Raw genomic sequence first — 15,359 nt, 5'->3', positions numbered from 1 at the left:
CACAAATCTGGCTGCTTCTTCCACAACTGTCGAGCTGTTAGGCAATTGTAATAAGGTTATTGCATATTAATAGAATATAACACTAATTGAAGGTTATTCCAGCTAAAACCTAGTAAATAATCTAACTTTTGATTTCTAAAAGCTTGCACATTTAAATAGCTAATGGATTTTTATATTTAGTATGGGATTAAGATTTTAACTGTGATACAAATCTACACAATCCAATCAGTAATCTACACTTTAAAAACTCTTTCAGTAGAAAAGGAATTGCTACAGTCTCCTGTGCAAATATTTTAAGCGTGGAATAGATGCTTCTCCTTTACCACTTTCTGCAACACCAGTCATTTTTGTGAACAAAATGTTTCCAAGTTCTTCAAATGAATCATTTCCAGAACAGGGGTTAAGAGAGCTCTCCTCCATGCCTGGAGTAACACAGCCCTCCTTGCTGCAGACGGAGCTTGCTACGTTTGGTGTGGGCTGAGGAGCCCGCAGCTCACAAACAGGAAACAACCCACAACTCATTTTGAATTCCAATAAATATTTTGTGTTTGACTGCTTTTGGGACAGCGCTTGTGCGTGAGTCAGGACAAGATGAGGTGCGGATAAAAGCTGAGTCAGCCTGGCATGCCTCTCACTGGCAGTGTGGCAAGTCCCTCAAAACGTGCACGTTCCCCGGGCAAAAGCCTGCATCCATTCCAACATCTTACTCTAGAAAATTGTACTGCAGCACCTGCATCATGTCACCTCACCTGTGGTGAAATGTGTGGGTGTTAAACCTGGGAATTAACCTGCTAAATCAACTGATTCTTGTGGCATTGGGTGTTGGCCCAGCTTGGGACAGAATGTGGAGCAGCTCTAGTGGTTGAGAAGTTGAACTGTGACCGGAACCAGTCCGAAATGCTTTAAATCAATATAAGGCTTTTAATTAGCTTCTGTTTTCCATGGTCAATATTGCCTTTTGCTGGCTGGTCCTCAGCCATTCCTTTGGGGGCTTTTCAGCCTCTGCTGTTGCTGTTGTTTCTGCACTGAGGGCTCTGGTGTCTAGGGCCATGTCCTAAACCCAAATGTATGAGAAATTTATGGAATTAAGTGTAATGCTCACCGAGGTATGGACCAAACCCCCAAAACAGTGTTCTCTTCCCTTTCTAGGCCTTATTTAACTTCCCATTGGAAACAACTGAAGTGAGTCTTGTTTTATCATCCCGGTACTATGCCATTGACTACTAGCTCAGTAATTAAGTGGGTTTCCTGATTAAATTTTGTGGTTGGTTGGTTGGTTGGTTGGTTGGGATTTTTTTTCCCCGCATGGAATGCAAACGTGAAGGCAAACGCGCATTTATATGATTTCGAGAAGTTTCGTAGAGCGATGGATGGGCACAGTCACGGCCCCTCCTCGCCGGCCCTCAGGCAGGCGGCGCTCACCGTGCCCGCGGCAGCCGGGCCGCCCCTCCTGCCGGCGGGCTTTATGCGCCCCTGACCGAACGTCCCGGGGTCTCAGGCTCGAACCCTCAGCCCCGTGTCCCGGTAAAAATGCGGGTGCACGGAGGGAACCGAGGCCGGGGGGTTGTGAAGGGAGTGAGAATTCTGAAGCGTGTGAAGGGAGTGAAGGCAATGAGGAGTTTGAGGGCAATGAGGAATGTGAGGGCAGTGAACGGAGTGAAGGCAGTGAAGAGTGCGAAGGAAATGAGGAGTGTGGGGAGTGTGAGGGGTGTGAGGGGCATGAGGGCAATGAACAGAATGAAAGCAATGAAGAGTGCGAAGGCAGTGAGGGGTGTGAGGGCAGTGGACGGAGTGAAGGCAACGAAGAGTGCGAAGGAAATGAGGAGTGCGGGGGGTGTGAGGGCAGTGAGGGGTGTGAGGGGAGCGGGGCCGCCCCCGCCCCGCCAATGGCGCGCGGCCGCGGCGGGAGGTGTGTGCCGACCTCACTTCCGGGACCTGTCACCGGCCGCTCCCGCCCCGCTCCCGCTCCCGTTCCCTCCCCGCTCCTTCCCCGCTCCCGTTCCTTCCCCGCCGGCAGCCGGGGACGCGGCTCGGCCCGGCCCTGCCCTGCGCAGCCCGTGGCAGCGATGCACGGTACTGCCTCAGGGGCGGCCTCTGCCCACGCGGTGACCGTGTCCCGGCCGGGGCGCCGGCAGGAGGCGGGAGCGCCCGCCCGGGGTTGGGTGACGCCCCCGGCTCGCTAACGCGGCGGCGGCTTTGCTAATGACCTGTCCTTTCTTCTCCTCCCCTCCCTTGCTATTCGCTATTACTTATCTCTCCGGCCCCGCGGTGTGAAGCCCTCGGCGGAGCGGCGGCAGGAGGAGGAAGCCGGCCCGGGGAGATGCTGTAGCGGCTCCCGCTGCTCGCTCGGAGCGGCGCCCGCCAACGGCTGCGGGAACGGGGCCGAGGGGCTGCGGGACGGGCAGAGCCGGCCCGGCGCAGGTAAAGAGAAGCCCCGGGGGAGCGGGATTTCAGGGCGCTGAGGTGGGAAGAGAGAAGGGGGTGAAGCCGGGGGCTGTCACACGAGGGGCTGGTTGGCAGCTGTCATGTGTCCTAAATGGAACATCTGGATTGCCCTTAACCTGGAATGAACTCGGGCACCGGGCAGAAAGAGCGTGCTTGGAGGCTGCCGCTGTTGGCTTGGCTCAGTCGGGCGGGTTGTGCTGTTCCCGGGCGGCTGGTCAGAGGAGGGTCCTCTGTCCCGAGAGCGAGGAGCAGGTCACCGGGAACGCCTCCGGGGCTTGCTTTTGTGGTTTGCCGCCTTCTTGGTTGTCCCCGTGGGGCTGGATACTTGGTTTTCCAAAAGCATTCCAGAAGTAACAAAGGAAAGGAGTGCGAAAAGGTGTTGCCTTGTATTCATATTAAGATTGGCCCAGTCTCACTCAATAACACGGGAAGCTGTCCTGAGCTCTCTGATGGAAGTAGTATGAGCACAGGATTCGTCACACAGGATTATCTGGAATGATAATGTTTGGCACTTTTGGCATTGGGTGTCTTAGTAGTACTTAGTAGCACTAATAAAGGTGTTGCATAAGTTTTGTTGTGAAGGAAAATCGTGGTCAAACTCCTTGTATTACAGAACATGCACAGACTTTCTCATTGGCAACTGGCACTGCTCACCTATTAAAATTTGCTTTGCAGGCAGCAAAATGGATCAGCTGTAAAAACGATTTCCTTTGTAAATCCTGAATCATTGACTTAGCATTGAGGCTGCTACCTGGTCTCGTGCTGGAACTGAGGCACTTGTGGTTCATGTGATGTGGTCACACGTCTGCTAAACCTAAACCAGTATCAAAACTTTTGTTGGCTGGCTTGAGCTACTGAGCAGCCATCAACTCGTAGTGACTTTGAGTGGCAACTTTGGGAATTTCAAGTAATACAATGTAGTGTGTTGGAAGGATGAGAGTATGCAGACCTTATCAGAACTCCCAGACATCATGCTTGCTGTCTTTTCCCATGTTTGGAAGGAACTCTTAGCATGGTCCAAAAAAACATTCTTATGAAGCTGTTGGTGCCTTATATTGACTGTCATCCTCTACAGTCAGGTGCATGGGGAGTTTTGGCTACCTATTGGAAACACCTTGTGGGTTTGTCACTTGCTTTTCAGTACTGCTTTAGTGTCCTCATTTTCTGTTAATACTGTAGTCTTCATAAAGGGTGTAATGAATTTTAAACCATGGAGAGAGGGTTACACTTCAGTTGTGATTTTGTGTTGTTATGCTTTTAATATTTCATGTGCAGAGTGTTATAAAAATATAAGGGACAACAATGTCCTACAGGAGAGTAGGATATATGGCCTAAGATACTAATCTTGTTCTAAAAAATGGATTATAATGCTCACTGTTGTCCCAAAGTGGGCAAGGAAACATAACTTTTCTCATTTTTTCAGAAGCAGCTTGTACTTCAAAATTGAAAACATCTCTATTCGTGTCCTTACTTTTCCATAGTTTCCTGATGAGATTTGGGTTCTGACTTCTGCTTCTATTGCACATGTCATATTTTTGCAAGGGAGAAAAGCAGAGAACACCATACTTATCTTGGAAAATAAATGAAGTTGAATTCATATTTATTAAATGTACAACCATATTTTCTTAATAATTCTGGAATTTAAACTTTTTTTAATCCACTTTTTCAAAATCTCTCTGCATCTCTAATTTGTTTGATATTTTTTAGCTATGTATGCTTTTTTAATATATGTAGGCCTTATAAAGTATATAAAACCAAAATCTCTACTTTTGAGATTTAAATCCTCAAAATAAAGGTCAGTTGCAAAGACATCTCATGGGGCTGTGTGTGCACCTCGGAAACTATAACTATTCTAAAAGTGTCCACAGAAAGACTTTGTGAGAATGCTCTTTAGGAGTAAATTATTTTACGCTATAACAGATAATTGAAATAGCACAGGGCTGTCACTACAGTGTTCTCAGTTGAATGGTTTTGAATTCTTTCAGTATGAAGGAAAAAGATCCAAATTATATTGGGATATACCAGTTATATTTCCTAGTTAGCTAGATGTCAGTGTGGTCCTGCTGTAAAACTAGAGACATAGTAAAAAATTCAGTCATTTAAAAAATTATCTTAGCCCAAGTGAAATGAAAGCTTTTTATTTTTTCAGAAGAAGCATAAAGAAATATTTTTCTTAAGTTATATTACATCATAGCTATGTAAAATAAGTATTATAAGCCCTGGGAAATTTGGGAAATTTGATTGATTTTTTTTTTTTTTTTTTTTTTTTTTTTTTTAGAATGTCAGCAGCTTTTTATTGATGAAGAACTGCTTGTTATCACCAATCTGCACATGAAATGGAAGGGGAAGAGATTCTGGAAAACTACTTCTGTTTCAGCCTTGCAAGATGCTGCTTGAAGGGGTAAGTACCTACATGGACTGGGCATAGAATCTCTGTGAAGAGTGATTAATGTATAGTCAAATGACAAGGAAAGAAATCTGAGCGTGTAATAGCAAAAAAATAATTGATAAACAGAAAATAGTAGCACAATCAGGAGAACAAAGTAAAACTTCCTTATAGTTTGTTATCTACTGCTGTCTTAGGTGCTAGTCAGTAGAATTCTGAATTCTTAATATTTTAGAAGTAGAGTGCACAGCATTTCAAAGGACCAGGTCTTTTAAATTAAATATTGAATGACGTTTTATGAAGTAGAAGGCTGAATTTTTCACTGAAGTAGAAAGCCTGGTAAGGTTAGGCTCTTAATCATCACAACCCTCAAAACTAAAATCTTTCCAGGAGTGTGATATTTGACATGTTTTAAAGATACTCAAGTAATATGAGGAGACTGTTGTGTGACCAGATTGCATGTGGCATTGAGATGTTGCCAAATCTGACTCCACTTCCTCATACCACTTCTCATAGTTTCTGCTTATGAAACAATATTTATTTATAAGTGCATTGCATGTGTCTTTAAATATCTAAGAAGTGTAATTTCTGTGTCCAGTGAAGGACTTCTCATGCACAGATTACTATAAATTATAAACCACAACTCATTGGCACTCTAATCCTGACTGAGGCTTGAGTTGTTACGTGACTGCTTTGTGTGCATCTTTGCTAAGTCTTAAAATGTGTGTATGGTGTTAAAATATTTTATACTTTGGAAAGATGTAAACTACCAAAGAGGCATAGTTTGTTCTGTGGTGCTGTATTTATCTAAATTTATTGTTTTAAGTTCAAGTTGGCTCGTGCCTGTGGAACACTAAGAGTGGGAGAGGTTGGCAAGCATTTGGCAGATTACCTATCCCTTTCTAAAAATAGATACAGTGATAGTACACTGTCATGGTTTTTAAAATATGCATAAACTGAGAAATTATTCACTAAATCTTTCCAAATAGTAAAAGAAACTTGTTCCAAAATGTGTCTGCCTTGAGGAACTTAGAGCAGTGAGCTGAAGTTGTACTGAGGTAGTACAGCTCTTTGGCCTGTTTCCAGGCAGATGAAATACATGTGAAAGAAAGTTAGTCCAATATTTTCATATTTCATATTTTTGTATCTCATTAGTTTGTTTTCATTTTGTTGAGAAGTACACAGAAGGAAACCAGAGCTGCTGTTTGGGGTGTTTGGTTGAACAAATCCTTACCCATTTTTGGGTGTGTAACATCCTGGAGCTGAGAGAAGTTCTCGTGGTGAATGGTTTAGAGTTTGATGTATTATAAATGGAAAAATAAGACTGCAGTGACTTAATATTATTTACATTTAACAACAACAAAAAATCATAAAAGTGGATCATTTGATACTATTCTACAGCCTGTGATTAAGATTTGGAGGCAGGTCTTACTGTTTTGTTGTATATCCATGTATATTTTGTTGTATATCCATGCATCCAGCACTGTTTTGCTAAGTTCTATTACCTGAATATAGGCTGGTATTGCTATTCTTTGTTTTGTTTTGTTACGCAAATAAGTGCCACACGCCTGTTTTGTTTTAAAAATTATTTACAGGAAATTATTGATATAACAAATCACAGAACAAACCACTGAACATGAATGTTCAGGAGGTAAGAACAGCTCATGTCTTATTTGCAAAACCTTACTTGAAAGTGAAGACTTGACTTACTGATGATTGCTAACCTGCTGTCAGTGTTACTGCTTCAGGAAGAATGGTACAAAGTACCTGACACTGGAGTCATGGGGCAGGCTCCCATTAAACAAAAACCAAACAAAGCCAAACCAAACTCTCTGGCATCTTTATTCAACACATATGGAAAATGTTCCCTGGAGTAGTAAGGCTGAAGAATATAATGTGGAACCAATTGGATCTGCAGGGGAGGAGGAGGGAGAAGGTGGGTGTTGTGTCAGGAGACTGCTTTGGAGCTCTTGTTTATTAGTGCCTGGTGGCATTCTGTCCAACAGAGCAGAGGAATCCTCCAGTACAGCTGTCAATTAATTCCTACTCTCTGATGTTAAAATACAATTAATTGCAGCCCACGGGTCATGGTGAGTGCTGTTGCCTCGTTGACAGTTTTCAGTGGAAGATTACAAAATAGCTGTATATATGTGTGTATATAAAACAAGTGAAGTTTTACATTCTTGCCCACCTCAAGGTAAAGGACATGCTGTGTGCAGTTAAGCAGGCCAGTGTGATCAAATCAGGCAGCAGCTTTGGTACCCATGTAAGTAAGAGACAAGCTTTAGTGCCTGGATAAGTAAGAGACAAGCAGCACAGGGTTACTGCCTCGGAACAAAGCAGCAGTTGTACCTGTTGTTCTGTGCTGGAGATGTACAGATGAAACTGTGCATAAACAGGCCAGTATTTTCAAACAGCTGTCAAATTTTCAGCATAAATGTATGTTCTGGGCATCTGATTTTCAGCATAGTGAGCTGCTGTCATTCTAACCAAATTTACAAGGAATTGCATTTTCTCAAGATTATAAATCCTGTAATAAATCCCTTGGAAATGTAATAGTGATTATCCTCTATGAACATAGAATTGTTCCGTTTGCAGCTATCATTCCTTTTATTTCTCTTTTACATGGCAAGGGGGAGTGTGTGTGTATGACTGAACACATAAATGCAAAAAAGAAAGGGATGTCCTCTGTCAGTGGTGCCCGACAGCCCTGCATAGACAGGCTACAGCAAGAAGTGTGGCTACACATCAGGGCTGGGTCTGATCTGGGTTCCTTCTTTCCCTCTCCCATCCATACTCCTCTATCCATCCTGTTTGCTGCCCTCAGTGGGTCTGTCCATCTCTCTGTAGCTGTCTGTGGTTTTCCTGTGTTACCGATTCAGTGAATGGAATTGTTTCACCGAGGCTGTGTCTGCGATGGGGAGTAAAACTGGCCAGGGCCTGTTCCCGGGAGCTGGCTCGGAGTGTCGGGATCGCAGGGAGGCAGAGCAGCCTGCAGTGCCCTGGGCTGGACGCTCTCCTGGGAGCCTGTCAGGCTGCCCCGGGCCAGAGCTGTGTCGGGGAGACTCCGGGGCAGCTCTGGCCCGGGTCAGTCACGGTGCCAGAGGTGGCCAGCGGGATCCGGCAGCGCCAGAGCCAGCGCAGGCACCGAGGAGCAGCGTGGCTGGAAGGACAGACGGAGAGGGAAGGTGCGGGGCCGGCAGTGCCAGGGAGCTACTGGCATCCTTTTGGTGCATGTTACTTAAGCTGACTCCTCTAGATACCCTTAAGGTAACGTTATTTCGCAACCAGTAACTCAGCTGTGCTTCAGAGAGGGACTGTGCTGTGTCCCCATAACTGCTCTTTCAATGTCTGATTGAAGGCAGCTGAAATGCCTTACAAAGTGAAGTAAAACTGGAATATGAAAGTACATATGTGGCTTTTTAAAGAGGTTATCTTTTCCTGGTTGTTTCACTGGACTCATATTCTTCCTCCACCTTTCTGCAGTTCAGAAACTTTCTTGGTTAAAAGGAGTGGGGTGGCAGGTGTGCAGCAGTGCTGGTATTGCTGTTAAACTGGGCACAAGATACCCTTCACGTCATAGAGGATGAGCAGGGAAAACATGGCAGGAAAATAATTGGTTATAGTTTGTCACTTTTGATCACACAGGAGTGTGAGGCTTGTGATCTGTATACTGTAGTGAGTGACCTGATTTAGAGCTGTGAAGTCATGTGTCCCAAGTATATCCTCTATCTGACACGTCAGGAGCTTGCAAGTACAAGTACTTGATGTCCATTTGCCAAAAAATGTAGATTAATTGCATTCATGCCTGTTGCCAAGGCTCCTGTCAGTAACACTAACTCAGTGTAAACTTTGTTTTTGTGTGATACATCTATCACAGAGAAAAACTTTTAAAGGTAGGGATGTCTGAATTGTCAGAATAAAACTGAAGGCCTTTTTCTTAACAGAAAAAAGATAAAAACGGAAAACCAAACCAACACCAACAAAAAAACCCAGCAATAAAAAGTGAAAGAATTTTGTTTCGCATTCCACTCTGAGTTGTGGCATGACATTAAATTGAAGTTAGTTTATTTTTAGCAGGTTTCATTTGTTTATTTACTTAAACGTAATAGCTGAGCAACAAGAGCCTGTAAAAACATTTCTAATGAATGAGTAAAATTGTGGCACAATAAAGAAGAACTAAACTGCACAACTTCAGGTGCTAGTTACAGAAGACATTGGATTTTTATGTGCAGGTAGAAGAGTATAAAAACTGGCCCATTGGAATTACTCAATTTTCAAAAATACACTTGCAAGCAGAAGAGGCCTAAATCTGTAATATTTTGCCTGAAGGTCATTATTTTTTAAAGGATATAAATCTCTCTGTTTAGCTGAATTTAATTTATCAAATAAGTCATGTTGTTATGCCTGCACAAGGGAATAAAGTTTATCAGTGAAATAAAACCACTGAAAATACACAGTGGTGGTGTTCTCTGCTAAGAAGGCGAATTCAGGCTTCTTGAATGTCTTCCAGAAACAGATGTAAATTCCACTGTAGCTTTTCAAACAGTGAATAATCCTGGTCTGTTATGTTTGGTGATGAATCATGCGAGGAGTTGCAGATGGTGAGGCGGGTGCAGCTGTGCACATGCTGGAGGAACTGAGATAGGAGACTGGAGGACCAAGGGGGTGAAGGAGGTGATTTGGGGCTGGGTTGATATGGGTGATAGAGGAGATGGATAAGAGCTGAAAGAATATTAAGAATATTGAAAAGGACTGTAACCTGAGATTTGGGATAGGGAGTGAGCTGGTGACTGAAAAGAGGTATTCTTGAGGAAGAAACATATTTTTTGTTGTTATTGATCTTGGAAGCAAAAATTGCAGTATCAGATACTAAAGCAACTGGTCTTTTGTCCTGAGCCAAAACAATAAGGAGCCCAAGGTAGAAGTTTAAACTATAAATGGAAAGAGAAAACTAAGAGACTTCATGTCTCTTTTAAAGGAATACTGGTCTTAAGTAGGAGAGCTTTTGTAGGAAAAGGTACAAAGTTGTGGGCTTTTTTTATTTCTACTTTTCTGAGCAGGACATGTGTAATGAAATCAGTGTGGCAAAATTTGGGAGTTTGTCAGATGGAGAAGTTGTATCTGTCTAAGTCAAAATCCAGTCAAAATTTAGTCCCACTAAAAATGGGAGGTTGCAAGGCCTAATCATTAAATGGCAGGTAAGACTCAAATGTAACTTTTCACAGTCTTAAATCAATATGCTAAACACGACTTTCAAATTTTGCATTAAGTAATTTTAATTTATCTTTTTCTTTTTTCCTTCTCCTTTTAGATTGACGGTTTTGTTCCAAAACAATAGCTCTTTATTCAGGAAGAATGTTGCCATTAAGATGTCTGCAAGAATTAGGGGGTAGTGCAGGCAAATGTCCAGATCAGTCTTGGAAGAGAGTTTTGCTCCAAAACTGAGAGCAATTTTCAGGATTGTTTTCTCACATTTTCTGGTCTAGTTACCTGTCAGGTATATGCAGTATATACCTGGGGTCAGGTCTGCTGTCCTGTGACCCCAGCCAAGTAATTCTGAACCTGCAAATCTTCTCAAAGTAGAGAGAGCAGTAATGGCTGCAAAGGCGTTAAAGTTCTGTCATTTTCATGGAAGTTGGTGGGAAGAGGAAAGGAAAACACATTATTGACCCTGCTGAGGAAGTGATGCAATATGAATTCAGCAATTGTGTGTTCTGTTTGGCCTGTCAGTTTCCTGCCAGCACAGGAGGACAAGCGAGCTCAGGCTGAAGCGGCCACAGTGTGTTTGTGATGTTTTGGGGGTGCCATGTGGGCAGGGGGCAATAGTAAACACCTGTGTGAATGGTAGTTCTCAAATCTGGGTACTGCCTCTTTTATTGTGCTATTTAAAATCACAAAACCATATGCAGCTGCAAAAATTTCCTTGCCAGTCAATAAACTCAAAATTAATCAGTATCTGTCAATTATGATGTGTGGCCTTGAATGAGGTTGCGTGCAGCTGGAGTATTTATGTCATAGGAGCAATCCTTTGCTCTTCTACTGAAGAATAAGCAAGGTTGAAATACTGCAAGAAGGTTAAATATGCTCAGAAAACAAAAGATTATGTCATTATTTCTTATCCTTCTTTTATGACATTTCAGCTAAAGACAAGTATTTTTATTTGTAACACAGCATGGATTCTAATTTCTAAAGAGTATGTTACTGCTATATGTTATGTTATAATATATATATATGATATATATATTATGATAACATACTAAAGAATATGTTATTCTCAAGAATATATACCACTTGCTATCACACATAGAGGTCTGCAGTTAGAAAAAAAAGGAATTCCTATATCCTGTTTTCTAAGAACACATTTGAAGTTATCTGTACTTACACATCAACCTTAGATATTGTTGAAATACCATCAGTTTCAGAAAGTGAATGCAAGTGATTTTTTGACTTTAAGTCAGTGGCAATTGGCTTTTTCTTTTCATAAATATAGTATGTCTGAATTTTCACCTTTGCAAGGTAGAGTTACTAGACAGTTATGCTTGCAAAAGTCATGATGTTTTTCTTGACAAAACAGTCATGTATGTTATGTCTTTGTGGGTTTATTTGGTTTTGGGTGTTTTTATCAAGCATGTGAGCAAGTAAATCTTCTGATTGGGAGTTTTACGTAGCAGCACCATCAATATGCCAAAAATTTTGCTTTGCACTGCATCTGTGTGTATTAGATTATAATTTTAATTGACAATTTCAGTTGCACAGATGTCTTTAATTTGTTACCTTATGAAGTTTATTTTTACCATATGTAGTGAAAATGTATTCTGCAGGAGACTTAGCAAGGGGCTTACATTTTATTTACTTCAGGAATTGATTATATTGGAGATAATCATTTAGGCACCACTCTAAAATGCAATTTCTATTTGCCTGTTGCCCTCTGATGTCTGTGTCCTTCAACAAATGAGGTCTCTGTGGAATATCAGGGTATAGTTAGAAAATTGTTGAGCACGCGCTTTTCATAATCTGAGATGCAGTAATCACATGTATAAGGAAACAATTGCAGCATTCCAATTTGGTCCTAAGGATCTGGTTCCCAGTGAGCAGCATGTTGGGGCAAATGCATGGGCTGTTTGTAAGTGCTGTACATGTTGTAATCAACTTCACCACTCAAACTTACTGTTACCTATTAATTTTAGAAAAAAAAAAAAAACACCTGACAATGGCTTAGGACGTCTAATCTATGCCTGCAGTTCATAAGATGCAGTTTTTGTGGGATTTTTGCTTTGTTTCTTTTTCTTAATTCTCTTAATTCCAGCCATACCATGCAACCGGATTTAGCCTCAATCTGAGCTCTGATCTCTGAAATTAAGGTGTCCCTAATTGTTAATCAATTCAAAACCCTGGCTTATGTAATTAGCTCATCAGATATTTATATAGTATTGCAAAACTTAGAAAAACCTGGCAACTTCCAAGTAAATGGGCAAGGAGTTTTTGGGACACACCAAATAAATGGGTAAGGAGTTTTTGGGACACATGAAGAAAGTAAAATAACTTTAAGTTGATCAACGGGGTAATAAAAATAAAGCAAATACTCAGATGACAAATTTGTGTGAACGTGACCTTGGCTCTTGGATCAAATAGCAAATATATGTATGTGGTGTTTGAATGTGACCTCTCCTTGGTTCAAATGTCAATCATAAATCAAACCCCAGCTTTTGATGTACATGCAGCAGGAGCAGCCTCTTAGATGATGCACCACATCTCCATTTCTCAGCAGTTGTGGTCTCCACATGTCAGTGTTCAGCACACACAACCCAGCATGTGTGTCAGTGTGTTCTGTCAGCTTCATGGCCTGCCAGGTGTTGTCACACAGGCTTTAGAATCTGTAGAACTTTGAAGCACAAACTGTTGTGGTTAGCACATGTAATCTTTTGAATCTTCCTCAAGCATGGAATAATTTGACTGGAATGTGGCAGTGACTTGAAGAGAAACTGACATTGAAATGGATTGGATAAAGAGCAAAACCTGGGGATTCATTTGGGAGAGTAAAGGAAAAGGGGTAGTGTGTTGCAAGTGCAAAGCTGTAAATGGAACAGTGGAGAGGGATTTTCATTAGAAGTTCTGGTGAGCTGTGGGCAGTATTGGTGGAACTGTACTGAAACTAAGAGACAGCACGTGGCACAGACTATAACATAGAGGTGACTAAGATGATGCCATGGCTTAGTTTCTTGCAGAAAATAAATTCTTAATGTCCTTTTGAATCTCTTGTTAATAAAATATACTTTCTTCAGTGGTTGTGCCTCAAAATACTGGATATTATGAACTGCAATATGAATATTTGCTTTAAGTGCATTAACAGCTAGTGTAATAAACTGGATAATCTTCCCTCATACTGCTTTACAGGCTGATTTTTTTTGAAACCATATTAACCATCAAGTAGTATCTTGATTCTATAGATTAGGCTGATGGTTTGATTATAAAAATGGAAACAGGTGCTATTACGAATGGAGAAGTTTTCAGGTCTTCCACATACCTGGACTATGAAAGTTGAAGCAAGACAAGACTTTTTTAACACAAAATTTTTCACTTGAGTCTTTGGCAGTGCCTGCTTGGGCTTGGTACTGTCTAAATTTCAGACTGAATTATAATGTAGTTAAAAAATACAAAAACCTAGGAACTCAAAATACGCAAAGCAACCAACCAAAAAAAATCCTCAAAGCCCCACAAACAAACAAAAACCCCAAAGCAACAAAGACCCCTCCAAAAACACTTCTTGAAGAAAACAGTAAATTGAAGGAAAACATTACAGGTTTTTCAATAACCCTGAGTATAGTAATATATGGTTTGTTAATTTATATTACTCTTGACTTATTCTGAAGTCCTGAGTAGACAGCTTTTTAAAGGATTCAGCAGACACAGATTTAAAAGAGATTTGAAAGCTTTACTTTGACATACAGCTATTTCTGACTTCAGTTTCAGTTCAGCATTCACTAGACAGAAAAGTCAAGTCTTCCTATTCCCAGTTACTTAAATCTCCAAAGCATTTACTTTTTGGATGTGAAAACTCACATTTAGAAGACAAAAAAACCAAACCAAACAACCAAAAAAATCTCAGTCATGCTGGCATTCTATGCAGACTTGAACCTCTTTGAGCTTGAAGGCAGTTCAAACAACACCTCAATCTCCACTCTTTGCAGTATGGGATTTTCCTTTTATCAGAAGGGCCTTGATGCAAATTTGATTAATGCCATGTTTGATACATCCATTTATGTGGAAGAAAGCAAGCATGATTGCAGATAGGTGTAAACTTGAGGTGATAGACCTGTAAGTCTTGTCTTTGGAGCCTGGAGGCAAAGGTTGCAAAACCTTCCTGTCCTGTTGCTGATGAAACCAAATCTGGCTCCTGCTGCCAAGGGGATTGCAGGGGCTCCTTTAAACACAGGCTTCAGATCTCACTGCGCCCATACCCGCGAGCTGCGGTCTTTCCTTACGTCTGCAGCTGAGCTGTCTGATGCAGGCTGACTGGTCTCATGGTGTGGATGAAATATGGTGAAATTTTCTTGTCTAATGTGAAGTCAGTGTAAATATGAAGTGTTCTGAACAGAGTTCCTAGTTACCAGGATCTTGAGGGGCTTGTTGAATTCAAAATTCTCCTTTAGAAAGCCGTTTTGTGCTAGGATGTTGCTTTATTCTTTACAAGCAGCTGAAGTCTTTCTTTCAGCTAGATTCTACTCTCAGCTTGAGTTTCCAGCATTGGAACTTTAATTTCAGTTTTGTTGTTTATTTATTGGAGCATGTTGTGTCACCTCAGAGTAAATGCCTGGATCTTCAGGCATTACTGGATTTCAGTGGCAATTTTACTGCTGGAAGGTGAGTATCTATGGGATGTGCACATAGCAGCCTGCATGACAGTTCCATAGCCCTGCCAAAAGATGGTAATACCCCTTAATCTAATAGAGGTGCTGTCTGATGTGTAAAGCAGTTTTCACCTCCCACAGGAGACCAAAGAGGCATTGGCTTCTTCACCTCAGGCAGTGCAAGTGCCTGGTCTGCAGACCCAGCCTATCCACACAGTCACTGGATTCTGCAGAGGAGATTCAGGCTGCACATGCAGTTATATTTTGGCCATGCAGCACGTGTATCCCTCTTCCCAGCTGCTTATTTCTACTCTCTCCATTGAGCCAGCACTAATATTTGTAAGGCTTTGCAGTGAACTGTATCAGGGAGGTGGTTGGATTGAGAAGTACCATGTTTTTAGTGTGTAATCATGGCCTCGAAGATCAGTCATGGCTCTGGAAATTCCATTGAGCTCCATTCACCCCAAACATGTTAAGTGAGCTGTTTGACGTTAGGTGAGATGAATTGCCTCTCTTATTTCTGTTTGCTGAAAATTAATTTCCTCTTTGTAGTTTTTTCTCCATTAGTGACTGCATCTGTTGTGTAAAAGTGAAAGAGTATGATATTTGAAAGAAATAGTTTCATTATCTCCTGAATAATTTTGTTGCTGCCCTGTTATTAGTTACTTCTTAAACAG

The 15,359-nt window shown here is 41.6% G+C and overlaps 1 protein-coding gene across 4 annotated transcripts in view; it reads left to right on the top strand.

Moving 5' to 3' along the window:
* Positions 1-1,937: 1,937 nt before the first annotated feature.
* Positions 1,938-15,359, top strand: part of PPARA (peroxisome proliferator activated receptor alpha) — a 41,905-nt gene continuing 28,483 nt past the window's right edge. Inside the window, exons 1-3 of one of the 4 annotated variants that reach the window (XM_041486024.1) lie at positions 1,938-2,073; positions 2,277-2,421; positions 4,724-4,846. The gene's annotated coding sequence lies outside the window, so the exon portion shown is untranslated. Of the gene's footprint in view, positions 2,422-4,723; positions 4,847-15,359 lie in introns of all 4 variants that reach the window. The other 3 variants (XM_041486026.1, XM_041486025.1, XM_041486023.1) reach the window with 3 other exon arrangements.

This window comes from Pyrgilauda ruficollis, unplaced genomic scaffold (assembly GCF_017590135.1).
Source record: "Pyrgilauda ruficollis isolate IOZ18807 unplaced genomic scaffold, ASM1759013v1 scaffold73, whole genome shotgun sequence".
Classification (NCBI taxonomy): Eukaryota; Metazoa; Chordata; class Aves; order Passeriformes; family Passeridae; genus Pyrgilauda; species Pyrgilauda ruficollis.
This window is presented reverse-complemented; position numbering and strand designations above follow the sequence as displayed.